We start from the raw sequence: 12,361 nt of genomic DNA on the forward strand, positions 1-12,361 counted from the left end.
AATATTTACTAGCAAAAAATCCATGATCACGAATTCGTGCTATTAATTGAATTATGCGAAATGATGTCCGAAATTAAAAAAAAAATCCATATAAAATGCATCTATGATGGAATACGCAAGAACACAAATGAAATAAAGTCTTTTTGTTTAAATATTTCAAATATACATAAAAAATACATTAAACTTTTATATTTTCTTGCTACACCATACTCTTTACTTTTTCATCGACAGATTGCCTCTGGCGTCATGGCATCAAGTTTCCGTATGCGTTGTACTCGTTACTTCAAATGTCAACCATTTGGGCTCATCATTGGAAATGAGACCCATTTTGATGGCATTTCGTTCACCAAGAGACATGTAACTTTGATGACTTCATTATTTTTGTTGACTCGAACACAATCTCATCAATCATTTCAAGTAGGTATCTTCCTCATTAAGCGAAAATCTGAGGACATCGATTCAAATCGCATAAAATTACTCGAAAATATGCAATTAGACTTTAGAAATGAAAATATTTATTTTTGAACTACCTTTCATTTTCTCCCCCGGATCATCGTATCTCTTTGTTTTGCAAAGATTTGAGGAAAAACGTGCCCCTTAATTTGACCGGGGCGCCCATTAGTTTGGAGTACCTAATTCACTACTACATCCGTTCTTTTGTGCTTACTAATGCCATCTTACTGCTGGACGCAGTTACAACTAATTTATTTGGTAGAAAACGTAGAATATAAACAGTAATAGTAGCTGTATGATAAGTATCAGCTTTGCTGATTGTGAAATACCAACATACTTCATATTCTAGAACGCAATTTAAGGGATCCCAGAACAATTAAAAGATGGTATTTATTTATTCAATACTTAATTGGGAACATTTTCTGTATATTTCGTTTACAATTATTTTTAATGTAAATTATCTTCCTCCGACATTCGCGTTCATCGCTATTCCCCGCTGATTCTAAAAAAAATCATTAGAGAAACATTTTCAATTTATCTTTTTGCTTACATAATTTGCATGTCAGCTATTGGATTTAGTAGTACAGGGTTCGTCCGGAAAATAAGTGTACTGATTTTTTCCCGCCGCTCCAGGCGCGCCCAGCACCGCTCTGACGGGCTGCGATTGGAAGGGGGTATGTTGGCAAGCGACGCTGAAAAAGGCAGTAGGCTCTGAGCTGTGGTGTAGTGAGGAGCTCTGTTAACGCGAACCTCCACGCTCGACCCACGTCACGGAACGCGATGCCGAAGTTTTTAGAGCAGCGTTATTCCATCAAAATTGCGGTAAAGCTTGGGAAATCGTCTACCGAAACTGTCGGTATGATTAACCAGGCTTACGGGGAGTCAGCCATGTCCAGAAACATGATCTTTCGGTGGCACAAGATGTTCGTGGAGGGCAGAGAAGAGGTCGACGACGAACCACGGCCTGGACGCCCATCAACGACACTCACCGACGAAAATGTGCGAAAAGTTCGCGATGTACTGAACTCTGATCGTCGTCTTAGTGTTCGGATGATAGCAGAGCAGTGTAATGTGCCAAAAACAATAGTGCACGAGATTATTAGGCACCAATTACAGATGCCAAAAATTTGTGCAAAGTTGGTGCCGAAAGTGCTCAGTGATGATCAAAGACTCAATCGTTTGGAAATCGCGACACAACTTGCGGATCACTGCAAAAATGATCCACTTTTTTAGAGAACGTTGTTTTGGGTGACGAGACGTGGATCTTTGAGTACGACCCGGAGTCGAAGAGACAAAGTGCGGAGTGGCACACCCCATCATCACCCCGTCAAAAGAAAGCTCGCATGAGCAAATCTCGGATCAAGGCGATGCTCATTGTCTTTTTTGACAAAAGGGGAGTCGTCCACTACGAATTTGTACCTGAACGACAAACTGTAAATGCTGCATTTTACGTCCAAGTGCTCGACAGGCTTCGAAAACGAGTCGCCCGCGTCCGGCCAGCGATCAAAAACATCTGGCGGCTGCATCACGACAATGCGCCGTCTCACACCGCGCTTGTCGTGTCGGACTTCTTGGCCAAGCACGGCGTGGCAACGCTGCCGCACCCGCCCTACAGCCCGGACTTGGCACCACCGGACTTCTTTCTGTTCCCGAAGATAAAGAGGAGTTTGAGAGGAACGCGATACGGGACTTTGGACGCCGTCAAAGAGGGCGTGACGACGTGTCTTCGAGAGGTTCCCGATGATGCCTTCGCGGGAGCGTTCCAGGAATGGGAACGCCGCTGGAACAAGTGTATCGACTCACAAGGGTCCTATTTTGAGGAATATTAGCTTAAGATATGTAAAAGTGTAATAAATTTTTTTTCCTGAGCTCAGTACACTTATTTTCCGGACGAACCCTGTATTTAAACTAGAAATCTTAATCCCTTCATACCATAACTTTATAATGATTTTTCCTATAATCTTTGTATGCATCGTCTTCATTGACGTCCCATTTGTCTTGTTTTAATCCGTAAATGACAAAAGTAAAAAATGTTGAATTTCTTGCTAGTGGTTAGATGTCCCATGAGCCACTCCTCTAACGATAGTAAACATATTAAATCTATGTTGCTATTCCATATTTGACGCTAAAATAATCAATAAATAGGTACGCCATCTCTTACGGTCGCTTATGTCTTCTCAAAATTATTCTTATCGCATTCTGTACCGTATTACCCAACTGAGCTATTTGAATTTGTGCTTTAACATTAGGATAGTTGCCATATGACAATTAATTTTATTCCGAGTTCAGCAAGTAATAAATTTATTAAAGCAGCTAACAACTGCACATGTAATGGGATAAACTTGTCTCAGCAATGTTAATTTACGAAAACATGCTATCCTCAATTATTATCACAGCAGTACGTGTAAAAATACCAAATTTTGATTCCGAAAAGCAATTTTTTACATTGTTTAGTACCGTTATTAGCGAATAACTATTTTTGATTTATTTTTTGTTAAAATTAATTTTATTGATTAAATAGAATCAAAATATGTAATTCAGTTTTCCAGTTAAAGAAATCTTTATTTAAACTAGTGCGTTTCGGGTAATTGAGCCACCGTCAGGTGCAAGAGCTATTGTGAAATACATCTACGTATTCTGATTTTACAGGACTCAAGTCTTTTCACTGTATAAAGTCCAAAACTGTTAAATTTAATGAAATTTAAGAGATTTTGATGAATTGAAAACATATCTATATTCGCCAAAATGTTTCATTTAGGTTCCTTTCTAAATTATTTATGCTCCACCATTTGCTAAAACGTTTTCTATGATTCACAATTAACTGGTTTTGTGGATTCAAAAAGATGTATTATCAAACGTAAAAAATTTAAATTATTCGTATATTTTTGGTTATATACGTTATCAATACACATTCAAATTTAAATTTTAAAGTCAAATCTGGATGGAAAATCTTAGTTCTCACCATTTATATAACCTGTCTTACATATGAATATTATTAGTAAATAAGGCCATGGAAGACAAAATTAAGGAAAGTAAAAAACATGCAGAATTGAAGAACAGTTTTCATGTAGTGAGGGGTGTCAGTTTATGTCCTGTTCGACGAGGCTTATATAGGAATACTGTAAAATTACATGGGATATTTTAAAAATTATTCACTTTTGTCCAATTATTCACAACCAGTATTCAGTTAAATGTTTCCTTATTGGTTAGATTATACTCATTATCTGTAATTTGTTTGCAGTTTTAAGTAGCACTTCTCTCAAACTACTCTATGCTGTCCATGTTATATTATATAGTATAACAAACACTTTAAGTCGGGTTTGTCACCATTCACATATTCTTTGATTCATGGACTTCTTGTAAAATGCTTGATTATATCCTTAAGAAAAGAAAAAATGACCAATAAAATAAACGCAGTCCACCTGTGACATTCTGAGAACTCTTTCTTAGAAAGACAAGAGGTTTGAGAGGAAAATATAATTTTTAACTATTTCCCAGAACTCCGCATTGAGGAACCGCAATTTTTGTTCAATAAAAAATGGTGAATGTGAGAATATTTTGTATATATGTACATATATGATTGTTATATCTTGTGAACTGATAATTTATTTTGTTTATTATTCGATTGCGTAAGCATTTTTTAAAGCTGGTTATAAGATAGGATGACGCCAGGAAAGGCACCATGTTTCAGTTTCAATGTATGCTAAAAAACTAACCAACAATAAATGAATATCAATCCATCAGCATGTTTTTAATAAACTAGGGTTAGGCGATCCCCGAAATAGGTTCCAAGGCGTGTGAAATTCAAACATTTAGAATATAGAAGGCTAGTAGTTCCTTGCTTTGCACTAATATTCGGGTATACAAGTAAAGTTACTTTGTCAAGACAATTGAAGCTATCCAGAGAAATCATGCCAAGCTTGAGATCCGTAACCTCCGGTCAGTAACCTAATGCCTTACCCCGCAAGTAATAATTTTCAATCTTGAAATTTATAGCTTTATTAATAGCTAAATTAATACTTTAATGAAGCTAGAAAGTTCTTGGAAAAGGACGGAGTTTTTAAAGGTTTAGATAAAAATTTCCCATTGAAATAATATTAATGACCGTTGAATAATTAAACTAAGTATTTTTTCAAAAAAAAGTTTCTGCAAAAAAATACAATGCTTACTTATTTAGTGATCATTAATTTTTACTAAGTAGAACCTGAAACCATCGAATTCAATATTAATGATTGTTGAAAAGATATTAGGATCAGCATCTTTATCAAATATTTACAGCATTTGAAAAACAAATATCAGACTAAATATGACAAATGTACAATTACTGAAAACATTACCGTAACTATAGTTTGTTAATAAAATTAATCAAGGGGGAATATTTTATCTTTTTGTCATTGTATTATTTTGAACCTCAATCAAATCTTCATGAATCGGTAATATACTTTTATAAGCATCATTTCCATTGTGCTTCATTTAATAATTTACATGCTTAATGGGATTTTGATGCCAGTGGCGTGTCTGGGGATATACCGTTTTTATTTTAAGAAGAAAGGGACTTCTATATTAAAAATTCCTATAATACATATGAATATAGCTTATTTCCGGCGAAAATTCTTAAAAGAGAATGGGGTCAATTTATGCACTTAACGCGTGTATAATTAATGGTGTATATTATTAAAAGTTGTATTTCATCTTTTTCCAAGCCATGTCCAAGCAAAAAATGATTTCGTTGCGTTTGCGCTGGCGAATTTTTTAAAAATATTCACTTTGCTTGTAGAGATTTCACTGTAGTTTTACTAGATGCATACTTTAAGAGAGAGATGAGAGAAGGTGTAGGGAGACTAATGAAGGAATGAACGATACATGAAGGGGGAATGATGGGTGGGGTATCGAGGGTTCCTGAATTTTGTCAAAGTAAGATCACCATCATTCCCCACATCCTTTGCCATTTCTCCGTCACACCACTACCTCCCTCTGTCATCTTTCTCCCCACTCTCCTTTGACTCCGATTATATCTCCCTACACACCCCAACCTCCTATCTCTACCCCTGCTTTCCATTCCCACCCCTTTTAAGGGACGACAGAGTGCGACGAAGAAGAGGGGGCCGAGGATGGCACCCTGTAGAACACAGGGCCTCTTTGCCCGCCGTGCATTATTATAATAGTGACGACCCTCTTCCCCCCCCCGCCCTCGCTCCCTCGTTTCTTTGGAGAGGTAGTGAGAGTGTGTGTGTGAGTGAGAAAGAGGAGAGAGAGGGGGGGATCTGTTGCGTCGACTGCCTCTAAACAGCGTGACACCGTCCCAACGACAATATCCCGAAGCGCCTTGTTTGGAGTGCGGGGGTTGCCGGGGAGGCGTAGAGAGTTGAAAGAGGGTAGGATGAGAGGGCACACGAAAAGAGAAAGGAGGTATGGGGTGGGGTGAGTAGTTTGGGGTTGGGTGAGTAGTTTGGGGTGGGCAGAAGAGAATCGGGTAAAAGGGAATGGGAATGCGCCTCAAAGAAATAACGCCCAAAAACAGTCACCCAGCCTTTGTCATCATTCAAGGATCATTCGAAAGATATTATTTTATTGGAAGGGCAACACAAAGAGTTTGGAGCCCACATCTGGCCGCATGTAATCTGTAGTGTGGCTCATTTTTTGTCCAAACAAACGGTCAAAAAAAACTAAGTATTCTCACCTTGGAGTCTCTGAAAGAATCTCAAACTTTTACTATTAATTATAAAACCTAAAATTAGTTCTTGCTCTTCAATATTATATAAATTAAAAATCACTAAACATAGCAATAAAAATATAATAATGTATAAGTATATAAATGAAGGAAAAAAAATAAATAGATAATTTATTTTCAAATCATTTAAATTTATCAACAATGACAAGACTGAGAAAATATGAAAGTTTTAAGATTCGTTTTGTCAGTACTCTTTGACAACTAAAAATATGAGCTAAAAATAATTAAGATCTCATTATTATGACGAAATATGGCGTTAAAGCAATCAACCTGCTGTTTTTTCATTTAAAATAAAATATTTCAATAGAATTAAATATACAAGGTTTGCATGGAAAGTAACGGTATCATCTTTCCCTGACATGTGCGCAAAGTGCTGAATTCAGGCAATCGGTTTAAGTGTGTGCATGATTGTAGATCGTATTGGCATTGATAAAATGACAGTGCAAACCATTATCACTGAAAATTTGGTGATGCGAAATACCTGCGGTCAACTCGTCCCGGAGGTCTTGACGGATGACCCAGAGCTGAGTCGAGTATCTGCTTCCGGAGACCTGCAACGGTATCACGACGATTACCCAACCCACTTAGAGTGCCGACTTGGCACCAATAGACTATTTCCTATTCCCAAAATTGAAATCCTCCCTCAAAGGACACCACCATGGAACCCTAAGTGAAGTAAAAAAAGCTAGCTAGTGTACCCTTAAAGACTTTCTAGAATACGCTTACAAGGAAACCTTTGAACCGTGGAAAAGCCGCCTAGTGTATCGACGCTCAAGGGATGTTCTTTGAAGAATTTTGTGGCATTGTTGCAATATCTAAAATAAATCCATTTTTCGGAAAAATTTTCCGGCACTGTTTATGCAAACCATGTAGGAGATAATTACTACAAAATACGCTCATAATATGAATAAATTTTGTTTGCATCGTAATAAATTTTTCCTATTGTTCGATTTTCGAAGAAAATTTGCAAATGTTAAGAGTCCAGTCAAAGATGAAAAAATAACGAAAAGGTATTTCCTGCCATTGGATTTCTATTTATTCAACCGTATATACGTATTTGCTATTCAAATATTCTAGTGGTGACTGCATTTTCTTTGATATTATCCTCTCTTTTCTTGCCTGTTGGAATCAAAATTCTAATATCATTCCAATTTAGTTTACTGCAAAACGATATTTCGGGAGTTTTCGCTCTTTTATGAAGTTTCATGCGTGGAAAAGTTGAAATATTAAAAGTGAATTTTGCAACAAAAATGCTGGAGCAGTAATGAATGTTTTTTCATCTTTCTTCTTTCATCAAATTTTCAATCAAATGAAACCTGAAGCCTGAACCTAGTGGTTATATCCTTAAATATACTTTATGCAAAAAAATGGCTGAGTTTGAGTAGCATTTCAGAGTGTAATATTTAGAGTTTAGTTCAGTTAATTATATTCAATTGCTCCCGGCTCAATGTTGTGGAAATTCATGTTTATTAAATAAGGAATACAATGTATTTTTCCGCTGTCCTTTATTCACGTACAACTAGTTTCAATGCTCAAGCGTCATCATCAGGTACGCTTGAGCGTTGAAACTAGTTGTACGTGAATAAAGGACAGTGGAAAGATACATTGTATTCGTCATTTAATAAACAGCTAATTATAGTTCACGGAGTAATACGTACAGCTCCTGATGTATTTATTACCTGTAAAAAATTACTTTTGTTACGTAATAAAAATTTATGATTTTCATACGATATTATTCAAATTCTATATTGCCATGGTTATACATAAATAGACTTGATTTTAAATATTAATTCTCAGAATAATCGATTAGCATCGGATTAATGAAATACCACTGGTTTCCCAATTCAAATATGGCCAAATGTCAACTTTTCCTGCGAAATGTATTTGATTTGAAAGCACGACACTTATTTTGACTCAACCAGTGTTATACTGTACGCTGGCTGAGGATACTTCGATTGACCTTTTCTTATTTCTCCGTACGCCAGACTAATAAGTTGCATGTACTCGATGGAAACGTATTATGAAAACTTGAAGTTAATATTAAGTCGTGAATTTCATTAGAAAGGGAAATAAGAGTGAATGTGTCATGTCTCGAAGCACAAACCGGAATAAAGGTGTAGTGCGTAGGCACTTGGAATCTTCACGCCCGGGTTCTCTGCAACCCGGATAGCGACCGCGCGGAGGCGTGAGACCGCCGTCCCACCGCCGCCGCAGTCGAGGCCCTGGCGTGCGTCGGCAGGGTGCCCTTATCCGCCTCCTCTCACTCGGCGCTAGTGACACAAAGGTTTTGCCGAGGCATTAGCGCATAAGGACATCGTGGATCCTATACCTTTGGTTTAATTTCGTAGCAGAAGGGAGTGCCAATTCTAATATTGAGTGCCGTACTAACAATAAGACGGATTGGGGTGGATGCAATTACTTTCTCAAAGGACAGTCCTTTTTCATAATAAAATTTTTAGTTGAAACCGGAATAGTAATGTAAGATCTTGTGATTTTCAGAGCAAGAAACCAACCCGCTGTCATTCCAGAATTTTCTATCGAGGCAAAAAGTATATTTTTTGAGATAGTAAATTGTCCATTTAGTGCTACTGAATTATTATCCAAAAGGATTAGAAATATTTTCCGAGGAACGGGTTTCCCATAATACGGATATATCTCCAGATTCACGAGTTACCAGCTATGAATATTTTAATGCCCACTCTTTCGGTGGATTAGGAGGTAGATTTAAGTCACCGACGAAGCTGTAAAACCTTTGACCTGGTCATACGGTCGTGGGCAAGTCTGATTTCCATAACAAGGTTGATGGCATAATAAGGAATATTAACATATGATTCAAATCAAAGCAGAATATGACAACAAAGTCAGAAGTCATTGTAGTTTGCATTACTTCCCTATATATCTGGTTCTTCTCTTCCTTTTTGTGCTCCATATAAAATTAAATACTGTGGAAAAAAGAGTAATTATTTTTATAGGAAAGGTTAAAAATATTGTTATTGCAATTGGTTTTTGTTTCGCTTGTTTAGAGATCTAGGTCAGAACCTGGATTTTTCCAGCCGCTGACAAACATATTTTTCAGTAATCAATCTCAAAAATGTAAATACTTAGAGTTGACTACAAGGTCAAAATATATGGAATTTGCAAAAGAATTGAAACTTCTTTTCCTTATAGAAACTGCTTATATGTATGCATTGACTTATAAGTACATTAAAAAATGAGCCCTATTTAGAAATATCTAATTCCTTATTGCCTATATAAAAATTTCATAAAATCCACCTATAGTGAATAAATTTCCAACCATTAACCCTCACGATCATATTTACAACGAATCGTTATAACTTATTTCTAGTACACATTGTTTTTCTTCTTTGAACTATTATGTTTACACTGTCTTAGTTGTTTTTCACTTTTCCAGTTGACAAGGTTTCATATTCATCAGAGATATAATGGCAAATATACATCATGGATTGGTTCAGTGATTGAAACAAAATACGTAATTGAAAAAAAATTCAGTCATTGAATAAAATACCATAAATACAATAGATTAAATTAAATATTACTTAGTTGGACAAAACTCTTACGGAATAACGATAATAGCACACTCAATGTTTATGTTCTTTCTGATTGGTCACATGGAAAAAAATTATTTTTGCACTCTGTATAAAGACGACCACATTAAAGTTTATGCCATCATAGTCTAGCATAAAATTTTTTTTGATAATTTCCTCTCAATATCATCAGACCCTGAATGAAGACTGGTGTCGATGACATACCGTAAACCCCGGCTTAAAGCAAAATTGCAAAGTCGTGATCAACTGCTGCTTGCCCCGTTTCCTGTCGCAATCCAACCGGCGCGCTTAAACGGGCAAGGTATGTCGCTGTTACGCATATCTTCAAGAATATTTTAATAAATGGCGAGTTTCGTCATTAATCCGTTTATGGCGGAAAATCGTAGAATATGAATAGGTGATGAGGACTCAGAGGGTAGTCGGCCTACGATCCTATTGTTGTTATCCACTAACATGATTCGTAAAATAGCATTGGTCTTGTTTCTTCGCCATATTCACCCATTGGCTATTGGTGAAATCGATGCATGAGGACTGAGTCATAGTCACTTTAAGACTAAGGTAGAAAGACAGAGTAAGTGAATATCAGAATATGATTATTTGCTTGCCTCTCTCATGAGCTTTTTTTATCATTTTCAAAACAAAAATAATGCTACTAAATTATATTTAAAACTTCCGCTTGTTAAATGATAGAGTTTTACAATATTGCCGAAATAATCAATGTGTGCGAATATACGAGTCATAAATCGTAAACAAGTTATTAAACGGGTAGCCAATTAATTTTATCTCCAAAGATTTTATGAAATATTTTCATTACTGCATTTTATATTACAACAAACAAAAAGCAGCACTTTATCATATAAAAATTGTTTACATTCAATAATTTGCGGTGGAGGAATTCAATTCAATTATATTCATCAACAAAATAATAAGAATTATACTTTCACAAATATTGTGACACAAGAATACAATAAATTTAAAATATGCACTTCTATATTTAATTAATTCTTTGATTTGGTGCTATTCCATAATATTTATGAATATCAAACGAATTGATGTTTGTTGAATATTTACAGAGCGTGTGTGCTCAACAAAGACTTAAGGATTTTTACTATATTTTTAGTTTCATAGAAGAATGTGACAACCTCAAATATTAAATAACAAAATAGTTCTATTTACTTATTGCAATAATTCGATCTCAATATTTAAATTATTAAGTAATAATCAGAATTTTTATTTTTTTTGATAGTTTTTAATCGAGTATCAGGGCTTATTCAAGCAATGGATCTTTACCCACCAATGTCCTGTATATTAAGCTTCACAGAGTTTCCCAGCCGTATTCGGCCCCGACCAATGAAAATCAGCGAAATTCCATAGAGTTGAAAAGATGCGCGTGGGACGATGTTTTAACGAAGACACTTAGGGTGCCCGAAATAAAGTAAGCGATGTTGCTGGATACGGCCCGCCATCGCAAAAATGCTGCTTCACGGCGAGGACCGCGGCAGAAGTCATTAATTTCTTTTATCGAGGGCGAGTTCCGTAATTACGCATTGGGCCCTCTCTTTTCATTCGCTCGCCCGGGTTGGGGGCATTATATTGCTCCATCGATTGCAATTTGGGTCGTCTACTTTTCTCTGCCCTCTCCTCCTTCCCCTCTTCCTGCCACTCTCTCCCGGTCCCTTTCTCTCTTACTCTCTCTCTACTGACACCCACGTGTAACGGAAAGAGGAGGACAGATTACGAGGGAAAAAAAATGACGCGGGTTGGATTGAACAAAAAATGGAAAATTCGAAGTGGAAATCCTCGTCTGCCCGTGCGCAATGCACCCTCCTACCCCTCAATGCCATTAAGGGAGCGCGGGCACACGCAAAGCACTTCAATTGGAAAATAGTCCACCCGCATAGCCTCGATCCCAAATTCCCAGCCGCAATTGACTCTCTGCCCGGGGCGGCGCTCCCGCCACCCACGATATCATTCCCGCCTCTTCTATTCCTCGCCCCGTTCTCCGTTTCTTCCGTAGCCCCTCTCCCACCCCCATTATATACCACCCGCCCCCATCACCCCCGACCTGCCCTCCCTCCCTCACCATCTGCACCCCTGCGTCATTGTCTTTCCGTCCAGACACTGTCCATTCCGCGGGCCGAAACTTCGCCAGTCTCCACCCCCACAGGGACACCTGTTTAAGGAGCCGACATGGATCTTACATAGGAGTCGCAGGATTCAGGGGCACACTAATTGCTGTATTGAGATAGTAGTAATCATTTCCGCCCCTCGCCGTTATGATCAGGCTGCTGTCCCAGGTTTACTCAAGAAATCCTTCGCTTTATTGTGTATTGGCGCTAAAATACTATCCATGACACATTCTTACTAATTCTCCAGCTTAATTAATTTTTTATCATCAAAAATTTATGTAACGCAATTGATATACTTATGTACAGGATGTATATATAAACACTAGATTAAGGTTTTAAGAATTTGGTGGTAGTTGGAGCAATAAATTGTAAAATTTTGATGTTCCTTTAAGTTGTAAACATACTGCAGATAAGAACTTGGAAAAATAATCGTCATTTTCCGATTGATTCAAAATCACAGTCTTTTTTCTCGTTTTTATCCA

The sequence above is a fragment of the Hetaerina americana genome, unplaced genomic scaffold (assembly GCF_022747635.1).
Source record: "Hetaerina americana unplaced genomic scaffold, ioHetAmer1.1.p SCAF_2, whole genome shotgun sequence".
Taxonomy (NCBI): Eukaryota; Metazoa; Arthropoda; class Insecta; order Odonata; family Calopterygidae; genus Hetaerina; species Hetaerina americana.